Raw genomic sequence first — 21,256 nt, forward strand, 5'->3', positions numbered from 1 at the left:
AACCAGTCAGACAAACAGCAATAACTCTGGCAGTAACAGCAAACAATCACAAACCCAGTGCCAGCCTTCTCGGCTGTCGGGCCCTTTCCCCTCGGGTGCAGTTCCGCTCGCAGCCGGCAGGGGCGCTGGCGGCTCCCGGTGAGCAGGGCAGGTGCGATGGTTCCCCCGCGGCTGCAGGGGGCGCTCCGGAGCGAGCTCGGGGAGCACGCGGCACCGGTGCCCCGGGATCCCGGGAAGGGATGGGACAAAGGAGCTTCACAAAGCCCTGGGCAGCCGATCCCGGTGTCCGGCCGGACCCACTGGAACAGCAGGCTGGAATGGCAGGGACGAGCACAAATCCCGGGTGGCAGACGCGATGTATCCAAGCGGGGAATCCCCCGGCGGTCTGGGCAGGCAGGGCGAGCACGGCTACAGCGCAGCGAAGGCTCGAAGCAGCGGCGGGGCAGGGCGGCCACAGCGCGGCTCTGAGCGGGGCAGGGAAGGCGGCTTTGGGATCCCGGGGCTGCTCCGGCAGAAAGAAAAACGGCCGAAAAAAAAACAGCTTCCCTCTCTGTCCGAACGCAAAGACCAACTGCCCCCACACACTCAGGTGAAAACAAAAGAGTAGCCAGATGCGCCCCACTCTATAGGCAGCTCTTTTGTTTTTCTTAAGTACCCAGCCATTTGCTCCTCCAGCAAAATGTATGGGCAAAATTCCTTTAACAGAAGAAAAACCAGGAGAGCTCCTAAAACCCCAACAGATCCTCAGCTGCAGATGGGGGTTGTAAATGCAACTTTGAGATAAGCAATGATAGCTACAGTAACCTGAGATGTGCTGTCCCCAGAAAATTAGAAGTGACTTACCTGTGGTGGTTATCGTGGTCCAATACTCACCCTTCTTTCCATGTTTTCCAAGGAGTAACTTCTCACAAAGCAGATGGAAAAAGATACTCACTAATTCTTCCTCCTTTGGGGAATGGCAGCTTTTCTGTCCACAAATGGAACATTCAGGCCTGACCTAATGAGGTGTGAGGAAAGAGAGACTTCACAGAGACTATGAATTGCTGGGTGTATGTGAAAGATGTGAGACTAAATAGGAGAAGACTGACTTTGATCTTGATTTAGAAAAATGTGCTCTGGTATATTTTAATATGTCTCTAAAATACATTTCTCGGGTATTTTATTCAGCAGGACTTCCTGCCATTAAATGATAAAAGGTCCAGAAAGATTGCAACAACTGAAAAAAATCAGTGTAAGTACACTAGTTTTTTTAGCCCATCAATATGAATTGTCTGTACATTAGATGCTTTTTATTAGGGTGGTAACAAGCAACCTCCTGCATACCTTGGTCACATTAACATAAAACAATCATATGGCTACTGTGGAAAAGAAGGTGCAGCTGTGAGTGAGTAGTGCATTTCATATCATGTTATTTTAAGAGGCAGGTTCCATGTCAGAAACAGCACAAACAACAACAAAAAAGGGGCTCTCAGCTGTGACCAGGCTTAGGTGAACTGACTGGCTGCAGATGGCCTCACAAATAATAAAACAAATAAGTGATAAAAGGCTCTTCAAATATCCTTTCTGTATTAAGAGACATGTACTTGAATTGGTCTTGCTGTCTTTAGTAATTTTAGTCTCCCAGACACAGTATGTGGCTGAAATTCCCTTGTGATATGACTGGGAATTTTTAATTTTAAATTAATTTTAAAGGTACTGAAATGCAAACACATAGAAGGGGTGAGAATGATGATGTGTCACATCCTTTTCTTCATCCCTCACCACTTCCTACCATTGGAGATTTTCAAATAAATTTTGTCACGTTAATACCTGTAATTGATGCTATTTTTCATTTGATTGAAAGCTGCTTACAGATTATGCAAGCAGAATAAAGATGCTGATGCTTGATGCTCACACAAGAAGTGGCAGCTGGAAGATGCCATGTGTCTCCATACATACCTAGAGAGACGGAAAGGCTGCTGATTCAAGCAGCTGTCCTGCCATGGTCCTACTTCACTTCCACTTCCCCAGGCCTCAGAACCTTATCTATTTGGAGCAGTTAAGCAAGCACTTAACAGTTAATATCTGTTCTGTACCCCTCCTCCACCCTCATTAACTCAGATTTCCTGATACCTCTATGAGACAAAAGCGAGCATGTGCTGTGTGTGGTGTAGCATTTCATCAGCTGGGACTGTCCCTCCAGTGGATTCCCATTTGGGTAGCAGCCTGAGGCTCACTGTCTCTCAGGTATTTTTGCAGCAAAGCACAACTAGATCAAAGCAAGGTAGCAAACCAGAGTGCTAGGTGTAAAAGTTATCTTCATTAGTTCTACACGTCCTTCTGATCTCTCTGAACTGCTCAACTGTTACAGGACTTTCTAATACTCCTTGTCACCAGGTGCTCTTATTGTGCTGCCTGGGCAGTGACAAGACAAGAGACGTGTTTTCTGCTCTGATCACAGATGTGTGTGGCCTTTCTCTGTGGATGAATATGCTCATGATCTCTATCTATTCTTATTTTAGTCCCCAAGTCAGAAGTAAACTCAGAAACTAGACAACAAAATATTTGAAACTATTCCAAATACATAAATATTTTAATTTGGGGTGGCTGTTACAGTGGGTCTTAAGCATTTTGTGGTTTTTTCAAGCAAATAAGCAGGGTACTTGTGGCACAGATGAGTAATGCAAGGTGTCCAAGCAGGGTTAGTATGTTCCATTAAATCACTAATAAAGTCAGAAAGATGGACAGGCTTTCGGCAGCATGGTTCTTTATCTATGTCAAAAATACAAATGAGTATGCAATAAAGAGTGCATTTAGCAAGATGTGTTATGCTTTAGTTTTATCTTTTTTTCTATCCTTTGAGTAGGCTAGCACTTAAGCAAAGGTAGAAGACAGTCCTATTTCTGTCTGACAGAACCATATCCTCTAATAGCTTCATTTTTTTCAATACCCTCTTGCACATATATGGCCCCTACGTGTTTATGATTTTACCCATAACATGATTGTGTTACCTGTGCATGTAACAGCACGCCAGTGCAATTCTACAGAATTCTGATAATTATGAAAGCATGCCTACATTTCCTGCCTGTTTGCAGGAAGGTATAATTTTATCTGTATCTTAGACGTGCAGAACCAGAAACCTAAACAGAATAAAAAAAAAAAAAAAAAAGGAAGCCTGTAACTATATTCTTAAACACATATGATTGAAAAAACAGACTTAGGCTCAAGTGTTGCTTTGGATGGGATATGTAGCATCATCAGAAAGGCCCTGGCAGTTAAGCCATTTCATACTCTGATATTCTTCAGTGGTCAGTGTCAATCTATGATCCAGACCAAGGCAAAGAGGAAGTAAGAGGTATACAGAAGGGAAATAACAATTATCTTCATGTGTCTAGTCATTCCTTTCTCTCAAAGGTGTCATCAGGCAGGTCATCTTCATTATTGTTCATATTCTTGTAATATTAGAACAGCTGTCACAGAAAAACTTTTAAATTATACTCTATCTGATCGTGCATCTTTTTTTCTTAAACGATGTTCACTGTCTCAAGCTGTCAGTTAGTTTTGCAGAAGATATTTTTCATGTCTGATCTTTTCAATGACTTTATCATTTACCTTCACCTTCTCACAAAGGTCTTTGGAGCAGTCACAGTTAAACATGCTTAGGATTTCTCAGAGTTCAGTAGAAAGAAGACAAGTAGCAGAATTAAAACAGCAATGAGAAATCAATATTACAGTGCTAGACTCCTGAAGATCTATGGACCAGGGAATCAGGAATTCTCTGAGGTGCTGTGCAGACACTGCACTCCCTCTACACACATGTTCTGCCCTGTAGCTTCCTCAAAGAGCTGGATGGGAAACAAAGCTGGAAGGTCATGTTCTGTTGTCCTGCAGGCATGAAGGCATTCATCACAGGGCCAGGGGCTTTGTCTGTGTTGTGTCAGCACTTCATCATGTTTCATTTCCTTCCTGTCTCTCCTACCTGTGCATGCGGTCAGAAATATTTGGAAAAAAAAAATAGCTTCTGCTTTCTGACTCTTGTCCCTAAGCATGGCAGAAGGCAGCTCAGTTTCAGAGCTTGCTCTAGCAGACTTTGATTAACAGTTAGCAAGCATGGGCTTTCAGGCTTTGCTTCCAGTTATTTGGCAGTTCCCCTTAATTAACCGCTACTGTTTTCACTAAAGTCCTTTTGCTGAATCGGCCAAAGCAAATTCCATGGTGACAGACTTAAAAGTGGAGCATATAGCTTTAAATAGAAAATAGTAGGATCTTGGTATGAATCACAGATAATTTAACATCTGTTCTTGTATTCTATCTATGGTAATTACCTTTTGTTAACCAAAGTCTTAATTTTTGAGACAAATAATTGCATCATCATTGGAAAATCATGCCTTTAGCATACTTTACTCCTAGTCCAGTTCCAGTTTCTTCAGAAGCACCCTGTGACACCCCATATAACTGATTTTCTGTGTAGTTATAAGATGGTGTTGACAGCCTCCTGAGAGTCCTCCTTCAAGCTCTGCATGGTGGTAGCTGTTAACTTTATGAAAGTAAAAGGGACAGTGTAAGACTGGAAGAAAATCAGGGAGCTATAAAAGTTTTCTTGAGATTCACTGGACCTCTAGAATAAGGAAAACTAATGCCAGAAATATTACCCAGGAGGTCATTTAACATTCTTCCTGCCTTAAAGATTCAACTGTTACTCATACTTCATAAAGCTATTTATCTCTGTGGAGTTTAATAGCTCCAGGGTTTATGGTTATTTTTAGAGAAAACATAAAGCAAATGTCACCTGCTTTCACTCCCTTACTCCTCACCAGTATTTCTCTCCAATGCACTGTGCCACTGATAGCAAAGCTTAAGGCTGATGGATACTTGTAGAGTCCAACATGAGGTTTCCTACCCATTTTTACTACAGCTATTCCCATTCAGAGGAATGGGCTGACAGAAGCGTCCTCCTGGAGTTCCTCTAAGTTATATGGCAGAAGATGTGGTGAAATTCTCATCACAGAGGAGGTATTTGTAGACTGTTGTGGGGCTCCTCACGCCAGGAGCATGGCAAGATCCTGCAGTGGGTTTTTTTTGCTGGTGAGGATTTTGCAAACCGCTCCCAGCTTTCCCCTTGGGATTCATTGCACAGAGGTTGTGAGGTGCAGTGTAAACCTCAAAATTTTACAGTTTTCTTACATGCAGGAGCAAACATTCTGTGGTTCCTAGATGAGTGGAAGGTATAAATGAGTGGGTTGATGAAGAGTCTCCTCGAAGGATTTGGGCTAAAATCTGATTGTAACCTAGTGAAGAGTGGGCAAAATGGAAGGAGAAAAACATAGGGGATATATTTAAAGAAGTGTTTTAAACCAGAGCCCTGGGGACTTGCAGTAGTGTATGGTAAATGAGACAAATGCAAGAACAGTGTCCCAGGGGGGATTGCCTGGTGAGTCTCTTAACCCATAAATTAATTGGAGGCAGAGTTTGAGGATTGAGCTCTGCGATGAGCCTCCCTCCGGCTGAAGCGTTTGGCAGGGCTCAAGTGCAGGTCTCACCAAGCTCTCATCTGGAGGCTGGACTGGTTCTCCGAGGCCTGGGGGCTTTGCACAGCTGCAGTGTGAGAATCCCAAACATGGATCCATATAAAATATCATAACACTCTGAAGGCATTGAATCATAGCTGCTTGCAGAGGTTTTTGTCATCATCAATACTGTAATCCCTTTGGGAATCATGATTCTAAGGCAGTAACTTGTCTGATCAGCACTATTGAGGGAACAGCTCTGCTCACCTGGCTCAAATGGTTTGGCCTATATGGCTACAGCACTTCCAAAGTAATTGCTGATGTTTACATTTTTGAAGCAATTGAATAAATATTAATGTATCTAATTTAAAGTGCCTAGTATTTGAGATATCAATGTTTTTTCCCACTCCTAGAAAAATTATGTCTAATATCCCTGATAATGGATTTTGTCTTAATGATCATTCTCATGTATCTGCTTCTGGGAATAGTCTTAAAAGTAATGGAGTATCAAATTCTGCTTGAAAGAGATCCTCTGCTTTACAAGAGGATGTAAATAATTCCATCAAAGTCGAGGAGTTAAGTCTGGTTTAGTCTCATGTAACTAAAAGAAATAAACATAGAATAATTTGCCTTTGCTCTAAAACTGTACTTTTCTTTCTTCTCATGAGCTATGCATTCAGGCTTGCAAGATAAAACAGCCTGTAAATATACTATTGGGAAAGACATAAAGTCAAACATTTCTTACTCAGTTTTGAAGCTCACATTCCAGATAAGTTTATAGGGCATTTTAACTTCATGTTCAGAAAGTACTAATCCCCAGGTCTTAGTTTTCTGTCAGGGATAAATCAGCTAAAATGGTTTAGACGATCCTGTTATGCCTATATTCATGAAACTTCATATGCATTCCAGATTAGACAGTTCTGAAACCTGGAAGTATTTTAATGGTGTTATTTTCCTTGATCATTGCCATTTGCACCTTTGCCTCCAAGTTTGGGCAAGACCTCGGTGTTTCTGAAGCAAGGTATTGCAGCTCTTCTTTCAATTAAAATGGTGTGGGATTGGCTTTTATCTCAAAACGGTGCTGTTGCTGAACAGAAATTCTGCTTACTGCTCAGTTCAAATCAAAATACAGCTATTTGGGTATAGCTTCAGAGTACATCTCTTCTTACTTTTAAATATATGAAGAGTCACTTGAATTAAAAGACCATGAGATATAATGAAACTATACCACAAGTAACATCCTATAACAGCAATGCTTGTCATGCTGTCCTTTTGTTATATTTCTCATATAATAATAATGCAGGCTTATTCTGAGAAAAGATCAGTAGTATGGAAGAAAAGGGATATTTCTGGACCATTCCATAAAGATGTAAGTAAGCAAGCATAGCTAGATGTCAGGATGACAGATGCATTCATGGTGTAATGACTGTGACTCCTTCTTGCTGAGAGCATTGTCACTCCTGACTTTCTTGCTGAATGTAAGTATTCAAAATGTATTATTTTCTCATATTTGAGCCTACACTTGTAGATGTTACAAAAAATAATGTATTGAGGAATACAGGTTGTTATAGGCTGAAAACTGAATTAAGATTACAAAGTAGGGCTCTTATATTTCATCAGCATGTGTGTGTTTATGTATCTGTCAAAAACATAGAAGTCATGCATTCAGCTTGCTTCTTATTCATAAATTCCTGTGCTGGTCATAAGTCTAGTCACTTTATCTCACAGGATTTTCCCCCTTTCATCTCAGCTAAATTCATAGTGGTTTCATTTTTTGTGTATGATGGAAATGTTAAGGTCTCAATGCGATAATGAGGCCAATGAGAGTACTTCAGAGAACAAGGATTGTGAAATTGGGTCAGTTTTACTCAAGACAGTGATTAATATGCTCTGACTGGCACGGTGTTCCTGGACCTGGGCTTGAAAAAGGACAATGAAAGCTCTTTCCTAGTGCAGCACCAGCAGCCTGGAGGGCACAACTGAATTAACATGTAACATCATTCAGCTGATAGGCAATTCTACCACTGGAAGAACCCAGTGAGGACTTGCAGCTTGTCTGCTCTGCTGATCAAACACACCCATCCTTTTCTTTCCTTTCAGTTCAAGCCCTGATAAGAACTTCTCAATTTCTGAACAATCCTACTACCACACCATTAATGACAGGAAGCAATATTCCTTAAAATTTGCTTTTCTTATGGTTACTTTTCATCCTGCTGGGTTCAGGGAAGCATCTCTACTAAGAATCACAGTAGGAGACAGTAGAAGAATGACTAAGCAATGAGAAGTTTTCTGTGCCCTTTTAATAAATGAAAGGTTGAGGATACTGAATCAGGAAAGTTGTGAATTGAGGGGGCTTAAATAGGTGCTGGGCAAACATAAGCTTAATACTAAATTATTCATATCTGAAAATTTCAATTCTAATTTTTGCTGCCCATTTTTGTGTCACTTCATCTTAAAAAAATTAATCTGCAGAATAAATCTAATTAAGAAAATTCTCTTTGGGAGTCAGTTTCTCTTTTGTGTAATATCACCAAAAAAAACCCCCAACCAACATGTTTTTTCCCTTGTTCTTTTCATTAAGCATATATAGCTAGCAAGTAATCTGATTAGATGATTCCTCTTTTGATTAGTTTGTAGCAATTCAATATCTAATTCAACATTGCAATTCAGACTAGAACAAAAATCTGAACTCTTGAAAATGAATAAATAGGACACAGTGCTTCAATGTGATTCTTCAATGGTCCAAGCTATGCCAAGTGCAAATTAAAACTGTCTGTACTTTCTATTGACTTTGCTGAGAATTTGAAATCAAATTCAGAATTACAGCCATTTTCTCTTGCAGTGGTCCCCTGGAGGCATTTGGGATGCTCCATCCCAGGGCAAGAACCTGCCTCAAACATATTGTTTAACATACTGCTAAACTGTTTATATACATGTAAATTTCTCACTCCTTTTAAATACAAGTGGATAACTTGCCCTATCCTGAACAAATCCAAGAGCCACACAAACATTTTTGAAAACAACAGATGGAGAGTATATTACTTGCCATATTTATTTAAATTCACAACTAAACAACAACAACAACAAAAAGGTTATTTAAGTTGTTTTACATTATTTTTGTTTCCCTGTTTCTACTTGTTTACTTGTAATGAATGAGAATGTTCATTCCATGTTTTTAAATCTTTGATTAAAACCAAAAGGTTTTTCTTATTACTTACTGGACCATCTTCCAATGTTTCCTTAGTCCCTGGTTAAGTAACATTGTTTGGCAATATGGGTGAAATGTAGCTGGATGAAACAGAATTTGGGAGAAAGACGTTCTTGGTTGATCTTTCTTAGGAAGTGAGAATGATCGCAGTCTTATCATTCTCACCTCCAGATACAGACACATGTCTTTGGTACCACTTTTTCTAATGAATAAATATTGAATTCTATGCCTACTGTATTATTATTATTATTATTATTATTATTAATAACTAAAGCAAGAAAACCTGTTTCTAAACTGGGTACCCCTTTGCACTGGGAAGATGACAAGTCAATGAAAAGCATGCGTCAGATGTTAATTATGTTATTTAATGCACTGTTGGAAAGTGTTGGCAGCATGTTTTGTAATGTTTTTTAATTTATTTCTGAGTCAAGTTACTTGAAATGAAATATTTACTTGATTTCTAAAAAAAAAAAACAAAGCAGCTTATAACTGAAAATCACTGGTGGATCATACCTCTGTCAGATCTTATTGTAAACAGCAAGAATCATACCCTTAAAGAAAGACTGTAGGTTTGCTCTCATTTCTCTTTGCACCAGAGTTCCCTCTTGGCCTGCAGTGCCAAATTTGGTAACTGAGCTTCCGATTTTCTTTTTCTGCTCTGCATGCAGGTGTGAGGAATAAAGCAGCAATTCAAATAAAATGTGTGCCTGTGAACCCTATGCAAATCTGGTTGTTACAATCCACAGATGAAATCAGAAATGAATGTTCTGACTGAACTCCATTTAATATTTATGGTCACATGCAAGGAAGTCTTTAACAGAACTGTGGATGACAACAACAGAACAGTAAATTTTAGATTGCGTTTTAAACCTTAGATTTCAGACTGCAGAAGACGTCTCAATGTCTACTGTACTGCCACGGTTAAATCTTTTGCCAAATTCATCTGTGGAATGGGGATAGTGTCTGTTTGCTATAGGAAACAATGAGTATGTGAATCTGAGATTTACACTTGTTTGCCTTGTGATATTAAAGTCTGGGTTGTGTACACTTGCATGGCACTGTATTTAAGACGAGCAATACTAGGTGGTACTTGCCACTAAATGAAATTAAGTTAGAACAAGTGTGAGATATGTCCCTGAGAAGTGCCAAAAATCAAAATTCACCTGGGAGAAGGGACTGAATTTTTAGAAGAGAGCATGGAGTCAGGAGGTTCATCCTTCTCAAGGAAAAATAGTAGTGCTGTATTATAACATAAAGGCACTGGGTAGACAGCCCTGCAGACCAGATGCTGACTCTATGGCTCCTACTAAATTTGTGTGATAGCATGGAAATTCTGGCACTGGAATGGCCATGGGCAGTTAACTGGAAATTTGCAATAACATGGCACTGCCTCTGGCAGGCGTTGTCAGAGCACAGATCAGTACTTTTAGTGGTGGAGGGTGCCCATCTGCAAGGTTAGTGTGCTAATACAGGGATCACATCTCACTTTCAGCTGAAGAAAGAATGACAAGAATACATCTCTTTGACAGCCCTTGGGATACAGAGAACTGAAGAGTGCTGCTTTACACAGCAGGGACCAGTGATGATGTGCAGAAAGGCTAAAGACAGGCAGAGGCAAACAGATCTTTTGTCTAAAACCAAGTACAAGGTAGTGATACTTTTATGATACCTTGCACATTAATCAACAAAACTGAATTTAGGATGCTTGTGATGTGGCACTAGTTATGAAAATCAAATGCTTTTCCTAAATAACCTGGATTTAATTTCCACTCCGCACTGAGCTAGGCACCAGAAGGCTGCTCTGTGATAGCTACAGCAGCATGGGGCAAGCTGGCAGTAGTCTCTCAAATATAACAGATCATCAAGTGCAAGAAACTTCTGAGCATTTTTGAATGACTTATTGGTAAAATGGTCAAGGAAAGAGTGCAGCTGGGAAAGACTGAGGTGAGTGGATGTGAAAGTAATTGTTTGGACTGCAAGCCTCGCAATACTGAAGAGGAGAGCACAGCAGTATAAGTGAAACACCCGACTGGTAGTAAAAGACCTGTAAAAAAGAATGCCTTTGAGCGACAAGGTCAGCTCATTCCAGTGTTCTCATGAACTTGCAGCTGCCACTGAAGCAACACAGTGTTGATGAATGTGTGAAATATGGATGGGGATAGCAAAAAAAAGGTGACACCAGTGTAAATTATTAATGCCTTCAGCATTTCTTGATTTCAGAGCTTGAGCAAGTCCTGCTGTGGTTTGTCTTGTGATGGTAACTATCAAAATTGCTCAAGTCCAGGGGCTTTACTTTTATTTTGCTGGGTTTTTCAATGCTACGTAACAGCGAAGTATGAACAAATTTTGTTAGTGAATGGACTGTTGTTTAAGGAGGTGATGAAAACCCACTTTGCTTCTGATTTCTTCAGGAAGGCTTTGCAATCCTGCTCAGCATGAATGTTGCAATGATTGTAGGAGATGGTGGACTATGAGGTCCAAAAAAGAGTCTTTTTATTCCCACTGAAATATGAGATGCTTTTTCTAAGAACTTCCTTGCTTGAGAAGGACCCCTGCATACATGATGGAATTGAAATGTGTGCTGGTTCAGCTTCCCAATGCTCTGTTTTGATGTTATTGTAGTTAATGTCTTGTGCTTGCTTGAGGTCTTGTGCATAGAAAATTATCCATCCAAAACTGGGTCGGGATCAACAACTTAACATGGTCTGAAAAAGAGAGTGGCTGTGAGGTGTCAACATCTTGCAAAGACTGATGTAAAAACTGCTTACTGTATATAAGCTCTGCCATTAGCAATAGGATTAATATAATAGTTTTTAAAGCACTCAGAGAAAATAAAGACCTGCTTATGAGGCATATATCAGTGTATTTTACAGTTATCCATTATTTATTGTACACATCAAACTTAAGACAGAAGCTTGACTACTTGCTTGTTCCAGGTCAATACAGGAATGCCTCAGCAGAAAATGTCTACGGTGTATTGCTTATGATAATGAAACTGCATTTTACTGGTTTTTATGCCAGCAGCAGACGGTAAAAAAACCCCTATTTTGCCACTGTCTTTCAAATTCTCCTTTATAAGGGCAAGTCTAACTTTGTGGGGAGTGGAAGGAATTATTTAATGGTAGACTGAGGGAAACAACCAGCTTGATACCAAAATTTTGATTTTTATTATAATTAAATTTACTGTATATGTTATCCCCATCTGTCCTTAGGTATACATGTGCACATACACATGCTTTTATATAGTCAGTAAAAAAGCAAAATGAAAGCAAAATATTTCTCTTTAGCATATAAATAAACCCTACTTCACTGAAGTCATATTCACCATAAAATCAACTTGTCTATTAGAACAAGTTTAACTTATTTATATAGTTTTCATCTGGTGACTTCAAATTCTTCAATGGATTTATCTTCACAGTAGATCCTAAAGATAATGAAGAACACATATTTTCATTTTACAGGTGGGAATTGACTAGGCAAAAACTATCAGCGATATTAGTCCTAGTCTTTTTCTAAGCCCTAGTCACTGCTCTCCTTCTCTATCCCAACCTCTCATCAGGCTAGCAGAAAAGTAGAAAAAAATCAGAAACTTGGATTCACTTTCTGCTCTGCAACACAACTGGCATTTGGGGGGGGTGCTGCTCTGAATCTCTAATGTTCAGTAGTTTATTTGCAATACAAGAGCAGTAACACCCTTCAGGCACTTTTAAGAACATAAAAAAGGGTGCCTGAGAGATTGTGATGGAGAGCACAAGTAAGTTTTATAATGAGACTCAAATAAATCTCCAACAATGTTAAAATTTGCTCTTTCCCCATGTTCAAGTCCAGCAGCTGCAGTGTGCTGAGGGGTGGCTGAAGAAGAGGTAGAGCTGGTGTCTTCCATTACAGTGTCCTGCACTCCTGCCAACCAAGGGGATGAAGGAGGTTTAGCTCTCTGTCTCTCCCTGGTGGAGCATTCTGAGTTCCTCAGGGCAGGTGATTGGTGATAAGTTCAGTCATAGACAGGGACAGGGAAAGAATGGAGATTTCTTAGTAAGAACAAGAGTTTCAGGCATTTTCATAGCTGTAGTTCCTGTTTTCATAGTTCAGCCAACTTTGGGAGGATTTGCATAAGAATAAGAAGCATATTTCTGACATAAAATCTTACCCACCAATCTTCCATATTGCAAGTTACTCTTTCAGTGCATGAGTTGCTGCAGTTTCTCAGGGAACAAACACCTGAATTGTCTGAAATTGCAGAATATTAGGCTCTTAAACTTCTTTCATGGAAATGTCTGAACAGTTGTGTCTGAAATTGGGTGGTGTGATCACGTATGGGAAATCCAGACTGTCAAAATAACAACCTAGTTGTTTATTTTCCCTTCTCTTCAGGGCTTTGTAAGAAGAATTGGCAGGTAGCCCTAGTGACTGGCAAAGCTATGAGTTCTGCCAGTGATAATGTTATTGATACAGCTACCAATGTTGTTGGATTTCTAACGAGGCACACTGGCTAAAAATGACTAATGCTCTTCTTTCTGTGTTGCCAGGATTCAGTGTAGGGTATTTTAACTCCTAAACAAACATGCCCAACATATAACATCTGGCACACAAATTTATCGTTCACATTAGTAATAATGCCAGAAGATGAAGGTTTTGATGTGTTTCTCAATTGTTTACTCTGTAGGTATGTGAACATTTAATATATCCAGTGTCATGATATAGTTTGCTCCTCTGTACTGGGATGTATATGAGAGTTATTCCAGAAAAATACAGGAAACCAGAGTTTGGCAACTACTGTAAGTGGAAAATTTAAACGTGATTCAGCTTTTAATGAAGAGAGTCATTCTCTTTCATCTCTCTGCTAGACATGTAATTCTAGCTGGTCCTTCATTAGTACAGCTTTCATCAGTATGAAGATAAAGCTGTGTTTAAGAAATTACTTAAGATTAGAGTTCAATATGAATTTTGTTTGCTATCTAAAAATGTGTTGCATTTTTCATACTGGAGTTTGACTGAATATGTCACAGAAAGTGTGTTTCTTCTGATTTTTTTAGTTCTACTTTTTTCCTTTGAGGGTAGCATTCTGGATGCCAGAGCCACCGTGAAACTCTTCAGATAGACATGATGTCAGTCACACACAGTTATGAATTAGTGAAGGAAAGGTTCAGAGTAAATTGGATTAGCAGAGGTGCATGTACTATTACATAATTCATTGCAAGCAGTGTTTTGTAAAATTAATATAAAATCTAACATAGTCTTTAAAGGTTTAAAGTGAAAAGACTAATTGTGTCAGATCCATTTTGTCCTGTTTCCTGCTTACTGAATTCCAGCTGACAGCCTAGGAAACCCACACCTCATTACCATATTTTGAAACATCTGTTAAGGAAAACAGATCGGGTTGCCAGAATTCATCTTCCTTTCAGAAGTGCCAAGTATGTGAACAGAACCATTATTCCTTAGGCAAAAAAGACCATGTTCAGCTTTGCTGTCATCAGCCACATTAAGCCTTTATTTGGTTCAGAATGTATGTAGTTAATTGAGGAAAGCTATTCATACAATGTCACCGTAATTACTGAAACATGAATATTTCTCCCTTGTATTTCATCTGAGAAATAATCCTTAGGTATCAGCCACATTTATTTTAATTCCACATTTTAACAGCTTTCTACCTGTTAATGTTGTAATTATGACATCAGAGCTACTGCTCTGTAAATGAGCTGCCATCAGAGACCAGATGCTGAGGTTGTGTTTTACATGAAGGGAGATGGTGTTCGTGGTTCTGGACTGGTGGTTCAGACACCTCTTGTGCATTGTAACTACCTGTCTCTCAAAATACCCCTTTGCAAGAACAGTACCTCCCTTAATTGTAGTCATTAAAGACTCCAGTAAGTCTTGTAAAAGGTACTTATTTAAGACCTGTTTCACAAAACCAGTGAAATTGTTGGCCTTTTATATTTGCATACTTTTTTTCTTTTTTTTCTCTAGCCTTGCTTATTCCAAGTCTCTGTGGCCTTAAAGAGATTCAGTTATTGACATGTAGGTAAGTAGAAGATGATAAGGTTCTGGAGGACATCTGTTTTCTTCTTATTTCCTAGAGTAGACAGCTGTGTAAGCACACTGTGCCTATGTACTGCTTTCCATTTCATCCTTTGGCTCCAGCTCCCTAATTAGAACAGTTTGCTCAGAATGAAAATGAAAAGCAAAGGATTTAATGCAACTTTCTCCTTATCTCTTAATGAGACAGTGGCAACTGGTAACAAAGCAGAGAACCATGGCTCCATAACTGGACAGCTCTTCTGGACTTGTACACCTGCCTTATGGAGTCCAGGGCGATGGCAGAGTTTGGTGCTGTGAATGTGGTCACTTAGATTCAAAGAGGGATCCAGCTGAAAAGTAAGCAGGGATGGCCTCAGTTTTCAGCTGGATCAGTCCTTGTCCAGGCTCATCACGCTGCTGGTGCTGGTATCGGGAGGAGGAGGGCAGGGCATTAGCACCTAAAACTTTACTTTGGTGGCAAAAGCTTCATGGTACACAAAGGTTAGTTTTCAGATGTTCTTTTCACTTTCCCCTTTGTTTGTATTTATGTATGCCTTTGTAATGCTTTTCTCTTTGCTATTTCCACTTTCATCTCTTTCCTGCACTTCTCGATCAGTCAGATGTACATCTGTATATCTGAAATGTGAATTTATCCCATTAGCTCTGCATGTATCTCTAGTGCCTGCTAGAGTTAGGGTACCTTTCTTTATACTGCATGTTAAATTCATGCCCAGACACACAGATTAGTAGGCCTCTCCTGACCTTTCTCCACCTGCTTAAAACCCTGTCACCTGTGCATGGGCATCACCTGCTCTGGAGCCCTCTAATGTTGTCAACTCAGTGAAACAAGTCAAATCTTTACATTGTAGTGGGAGTATGTATTTGAAGGTGTGAAAAGAAATAAGCCTTGAGCTGATCTAACAACTTCCCATGGCCACTGAGAAGGGATGTTATTGTATTTCTTTCCATCATCTTTCCTGGCTGTCCTGGTAACACAATTCTGTTCAGTACCTTGGGTCCGCTGTAGTGCCTGGTCAGCCACTCTGGGAAATGCTTTTTTCATCTGACCTATTAGGAACCTCACCCAGCAAAGGGAAGGTACACAGACACAGTCCAAGGGAAGGAGAAGAGTCATGGGGCTGGCTGTGGGATAGTGGATGAGAGGAGCAGGAGAGGAGAGATAAGAAGCAAGACCTTAAACTTTTGACAGCAGTGAGGTTTGGGCATCCTTATTGTCAGACTGACCTCACTTCTGGGGTCCCATTTGACAAATTATCAGCTGAGGTCTGAAGCAATCAAGTGCATAACATCTGTATACATTGGTACTGACTGTCAGACCACAGCCAAGCCTAACCTACTTTGTGCAAATATTGATGAGATGTTTTCCTATTGCTCTTAGAAACACTAATGACACTCAGAGTTGTCACTAATCCTTGAAAAGGCCAGCATAGTGTAATCTGGAAGTCTCCTGCCCAAGCTCTTCATGTCCTCAGTAAAGTAGTTACACTGCTCTTTCCTTTCCTTCCCACTTTTCCCACTGCTGGCTGAGTAATTGCTGCTTCTCTTAACTCAGACAGTGCTCTCTCAGGTGAAGCACTAAAGCAGGAAGTGTAGTAGTCACAACATAGCTGTCTAACTACATGAGTGCTGCTCATCAGTCACCTGTAAATTATTGTCCAGACACCTACTACGTGTGTGTGTGTGTGTGTGTGTGTATTCTGCCTCTGTTGTTTGGATCCAAAGGACCTGATACCATCAGCAGGGTTTAAGAGAAGGTGTTCATACCTGCAGATCAGCCAGGCCAAGGTTGAGGGTCCTGGCATGAATTCGGTGTGCAATGTCACCACATCCACCAACCTGTATTTCAAAGCTCTGTGTTTGGACTTCTGAGCCTTTGATCTCCATAATAAATCCAAGGGGAGGCTGCTAATCTCAGATTTGCTGCTTGTGTGCAAACTAAGCATTCTGAGTGGTTTAGCAACATATTGTTATGCCATGTATTTATGTTCTGGTTTACAGTTAAAAATATTTATCCTTCCTTTTGTGATCCTATTCTGAAGGCCTTCTTCCTGTGATGCAAAATGGTACTGGTAATTAACTGCTGCTCCTGCCACGTCCAGAACCACAGGAGAGGGACTGCAGTCCACTGTCACAGATGTTGGTTTGCCTCACTTTTCTGGGTTTGGAACTTGCTTTGAAATATTATTACTATCTCTGTTTCACTAACATATGTAAACTGGATCATCTCAGGCAGCATCTTCAGCATTTGGATATCAAAAGTAGCCAAGACAGAGCAACTTTCATACATCTTTCTTTCTTCTGTATTAGTGGTGGACAATGTTGCTTGTAACTCTGTGCTCATAGTAAAGATGGGTAACTTTATTACTTTTGTTCAAAAGGTACAAAACATATTGTTAGGTATTCCTCATCTTGATCTCAGCTGTATCAAAAACGTAGAGAATCTGAATGTTCAAGCTCATAGCTGAAGAAATGAAGAGATCACTTCCCTATATCAATGTAATCCTGGGGTCTGAGAGTGTCAGAATTTGTTATTGCTGCCTTTTGGACATTTTTTTGTTTTCTTGGAAAAAAATCCTGTTCATTATCTCTGCCTCTGCATCCCAGTCTCACCTTTGAGAACTTTCTCTGCCTCGCCCTGTGCACCTCTCAGGAACATATCACATGGAGAGCATAACTGGCTGACAAGTTTAGCACATCCAATTCACCAGGAGTAAGGAAAAAATCAGCTTAAATTGCAACACTCCAACGTATCTTGCGCCGATTCCTTGCATCTATAGGTGAGGTGGCAAATTTTGCCTAAGATCATTTCCCTCCCTATAATGGCTGCCGTTTGATTTCTGGGAGGCTGAACCTCCTGAGAAATTCTCTTTCATTCTTTCCTTCTGACTTGGATGCCTGAAAAAAGTTTGGCAGTGAAATGTTGTTGCTCCTCTTTCTTTGTCCCCCATTTCACATTCATGTTACCTCTTTCTCCCCTCTTTCTGCTTCTCTCTCTAAAGGTTGAGGTGTCTAAAGTAATTTATGCCCCTGCATTTTGAATTTTTCTGAACTGTTTATAATGTGATTGCCAAATGCTTTTGTGACTGAAAGAAACTACAGAGAACCCAAGGGTGTAATATAAAACACTTTGAGTGTCTTGAAACCAGAAAAGTGTTGGGTTCAATTTACGATCAAGATGTGACCTTTCTGTAATTTTACAGAATTGTGAAGGTCTACTGGGACAAAAACTTTTTTTTAAAAAAAATTCTGTTAGTAATCCAGTCAGCACACTAGGGTGAAAGTCCATTCCTGAGTGTACTGCAGCTTAAACAGTAATAACATGTAGTTGTATGTGTCTAACCTGCAGGTTATCTGCTTGAACAGTAGAATGTCATTCAGCAGCAGAGTCGTTGTATATGTGTGTGAGTGATAAAAGGAAAAAATGTTTTCCTGGGAGCCCCTCCATTGTCTTTTCCCTCTCCCTTGGTAACCCCACCTTCACCTTCCTTACCTCAAATTTAGTTTGAGTTATCCCAGGGTGAAATGTGTATTTTTAAGGAGTAGTGCTTTTAGAGGTGTGTGTGCTTATTTCAGCACAAAAGCTTTACCTAGGAAAATACAGTGCTACCTATGATAATGTCTGAGTTTGTTTTAGTCTAGTGCAATGAACTATTAAATTCACTTTAAGAAAAAAGTCTATCATTCCTCCCTTGATTGGACTGAAAGCAGGAAGGGGTTGAACTCTTAGCCATGGCAAAGGAGAACTGCTCTGAGTAAATTTTCATTACCTGCTTAATTACTAATACTTTTGAACTAATATTTTAACAGCTAGTATTTGTCTGCTCTGTGCAATAAAAGTCACACAATTGTGCAATATTATAGGGCACCCTATGGCAAACTACATCAATGAACATACTATAGCTATGTCCCTACATTTCCCCTTGTAGAAGTGAAAAGGACTCTGACTGTCTCCCTCACTATTCGTGAAGCCACAAGGAGTAGGCTTCTCTACGGTGGAGCAGAGCAATGGGCCAGATTGCTTTCTTTGGGTATAATATTTGGGTTTAAATCAAAATATATACAGTTTCTGCTAACATGTGGGTTGTTGGATTGGTGCAAGATCCCAGTGGCATGTGGTAAAAGAAAATTTTGCCACTGCTTTCTTGGGAGCAAGATTTATTCCTTGGTAAAGAGAGCAGAGCAGTATTAAGATTCCTTATCTAATCTCTGCAAAATGTTATTGCCCAAGGGATGCTTCAGAGTGTCTCACACCTTGTCTAAGCTCCACGAACCTTCTAAATTTGGATGCTCAAACTTTTATTGTGTTGGAGACCATTAAAATTCAGCTGTATGTACAATATAAATATGTTGTAAAACCCTTTATTCTTTCTCTGGGGAAGTTTACAAAGATCTTGGGCTTTGGAGGGATGGTCTGTGCTGGATTAAGCTACAGCAATAAGGACATTGCTGCTTCCAGGTGTCCATAGCCCAAGCCATGAGAGACCAGCAGGTATGTGGTGGAGAGGCAGAGGGGAATGCTGTTCTCCTCAGCATCCTGCTGAGGACTGTTTAAACACTGCAACTAAATCCTACAGAATGAGTGTAGTTTAAACTAATTCACTGAACTTGTGAACTCCAGTGTCCAGAGAGCCATTGCTCTTTTTTGCGTGCTGTTTCTTCTGTCCTTGCTGTGAAGACCATAATTGCTAAGAGGGTGGATGTCCAAGAATGTTACATCTTGAGCTTCAGCACTTTAATCCCACAGAATAAATCTCTGGGAACACTGCCGGAGATCAGATTCTCTGTTTAGAAACATTGGTCAATTTTTTTGTTTTGCTTATAAGATCATGACTAAACGTTTATATCCTTTGGGATATGTTTGTTGTTGTTTTAATTTTCACACTGGATATAAAACTTAATGTGCAACTCTATGATTGCTTTGTCTTAAAACACAATCACTGTATTTGCTATGAATACAAATGTACAATGAAGAAAATAAGTGCCAGAGTAGACAACAAAACCTATCTATCATTATTTATTCACTCAGCAAAGCTATAAAAAAGTATAGTACATAATACACTATATCTATTCCTTTTGTTCCACCATTTCTTTTAACTGAGTTATAGCAGGGGTAAATGTGAACTGATAAATCTGTGTAATAGCTCCTCACCTGCTACAACATAACACAATTCAAAAATTATTCAGATGTGTTTCAGTTGATGATACCCAGCTTTGCTGTCTCTGACTGTGATTCTTTCATAATTGTCCGACCATGCTTTATTTAGTTTCATGAAGCCAAATGACCATGAGTTTTATGTGACTGGTTCCATTGCTATGTATCTTTTTATGGCTACTGGCTTACATATTAATGCAAGATAAAATAAACCATGAAACTACAGGGACATCTATACCAAAGATTACATCAGAGGAGCTAAACCTTGAACTAAGACATCCTTCTCCACTTGAATGCATTTACAGCTGTGATCAGACTCAGAGAGGGAGCTGTGTAGCACAGCTGTCATCCAAAGAAACCTTATTTCAGCACTGTGTGTACTCCTGGAATATCCCACATATCTGCCTCTGAGATGGGGTTAGTACAGATGGCAAGTGTTTAGAGAGAAGGATTGAGGGGTATTCAAGCATTAACATAACAGACACTGTAGAAGAGCTTGTGATGCTACTTTGTATTGTCTCTATTTGGTGGAAAAATCGGAAGGGGGATTTATGCCAATGTGTTTGCAAATCCTGGCTGCAGTACATCCTATTCTTTTAGAGCCAGCTAGACACCAGCCATGTGCATGCAAGATGTTGTGATTGTTTTTCCTTCACTGCTTGCTTGGAAGCAGAGATCCCTAATTTTATCTTCACCACATGCAGTAATTCAAGATTATCTTCCAGCTTCCCCATGATGAAAACAGGGAAATTCTGAAATGAACATTTTTCCGGTATTCATGATCATTACAGACATGAGTCTTGGCATGCTCCTTTTGTCTGAATTCTTACCGAGGATAACAGACACTCTACGAAGCTGGAGAGGCTTCTGGCAATAAAATAAAATAAGAATCAAACCAAAACACCACTCAATAAGAAAGGAAGAAAAACTTTTCATGTGGGAAACTCTTCCTTTCAGAGATCTTTTAGCATTTCTTGGGAAGACATGAATGGCTGATAGTCTGTCAGGTACCAGCTGAAATATCTAGTTTCATTTTTGTATGCACTTAGTACACTAAGGCTTATATTGCTACAGTTCTGTTACTGGGTATGGCACTTAGCTTAATAAGGTAGGAGGGTGCATTTTTTTTTCACAGAGTATTGTATTCAGAGCCTCCTCAGTTGTGAGTGTCCCCACTCAACTTTTGTGAAGGCTGTATGGGAATAAACTTAAGCTGAACTGCCTGATTTATTAGAGTGCATGGTGCTAACGCTGTTACGTGAACTCAAAGCCAAATACAAAAATCCCTCGGACTAGATAGTTCCTGATGTTACTTTACCACTTAGACCTCAGGACCTGGAAGGCAGTCCTTTTGAGTACATGAAATTACAATGG

General features: G+C 39.8%; 1 protein-coding gene across 16 annotated transcripts in view; it reads left to right on the forward strand.

Annotated features, from left to right (window-relative positions):
• The window catches only part of LOC125318595 (poly(rC)-binding protein 3-like), a 509,055-nt gene that overhangs the window by 266,118 nt on the left and 221,681 nt on the right, over positions 1-21,256 (forward strand). The gene's annotated exons all lie outside the window — the stretch shown is intronic.

This window comes from Corvus hawaiiensis, chromosome 30, assembly GCF_020740725.1.
Source record: "Corvus hawaiiensis isolate bCorHaw1 chromosome 30, bCorHaw1.pri.cur, whole genome shotgun sequence".
In the NCBI taxonomy this organism is placed as follows: Eukaryota; Metazoa; Chordata; class Aves; order Passeriformes; family Corvidae; genus Corvus; species Corvus hawaiiensis.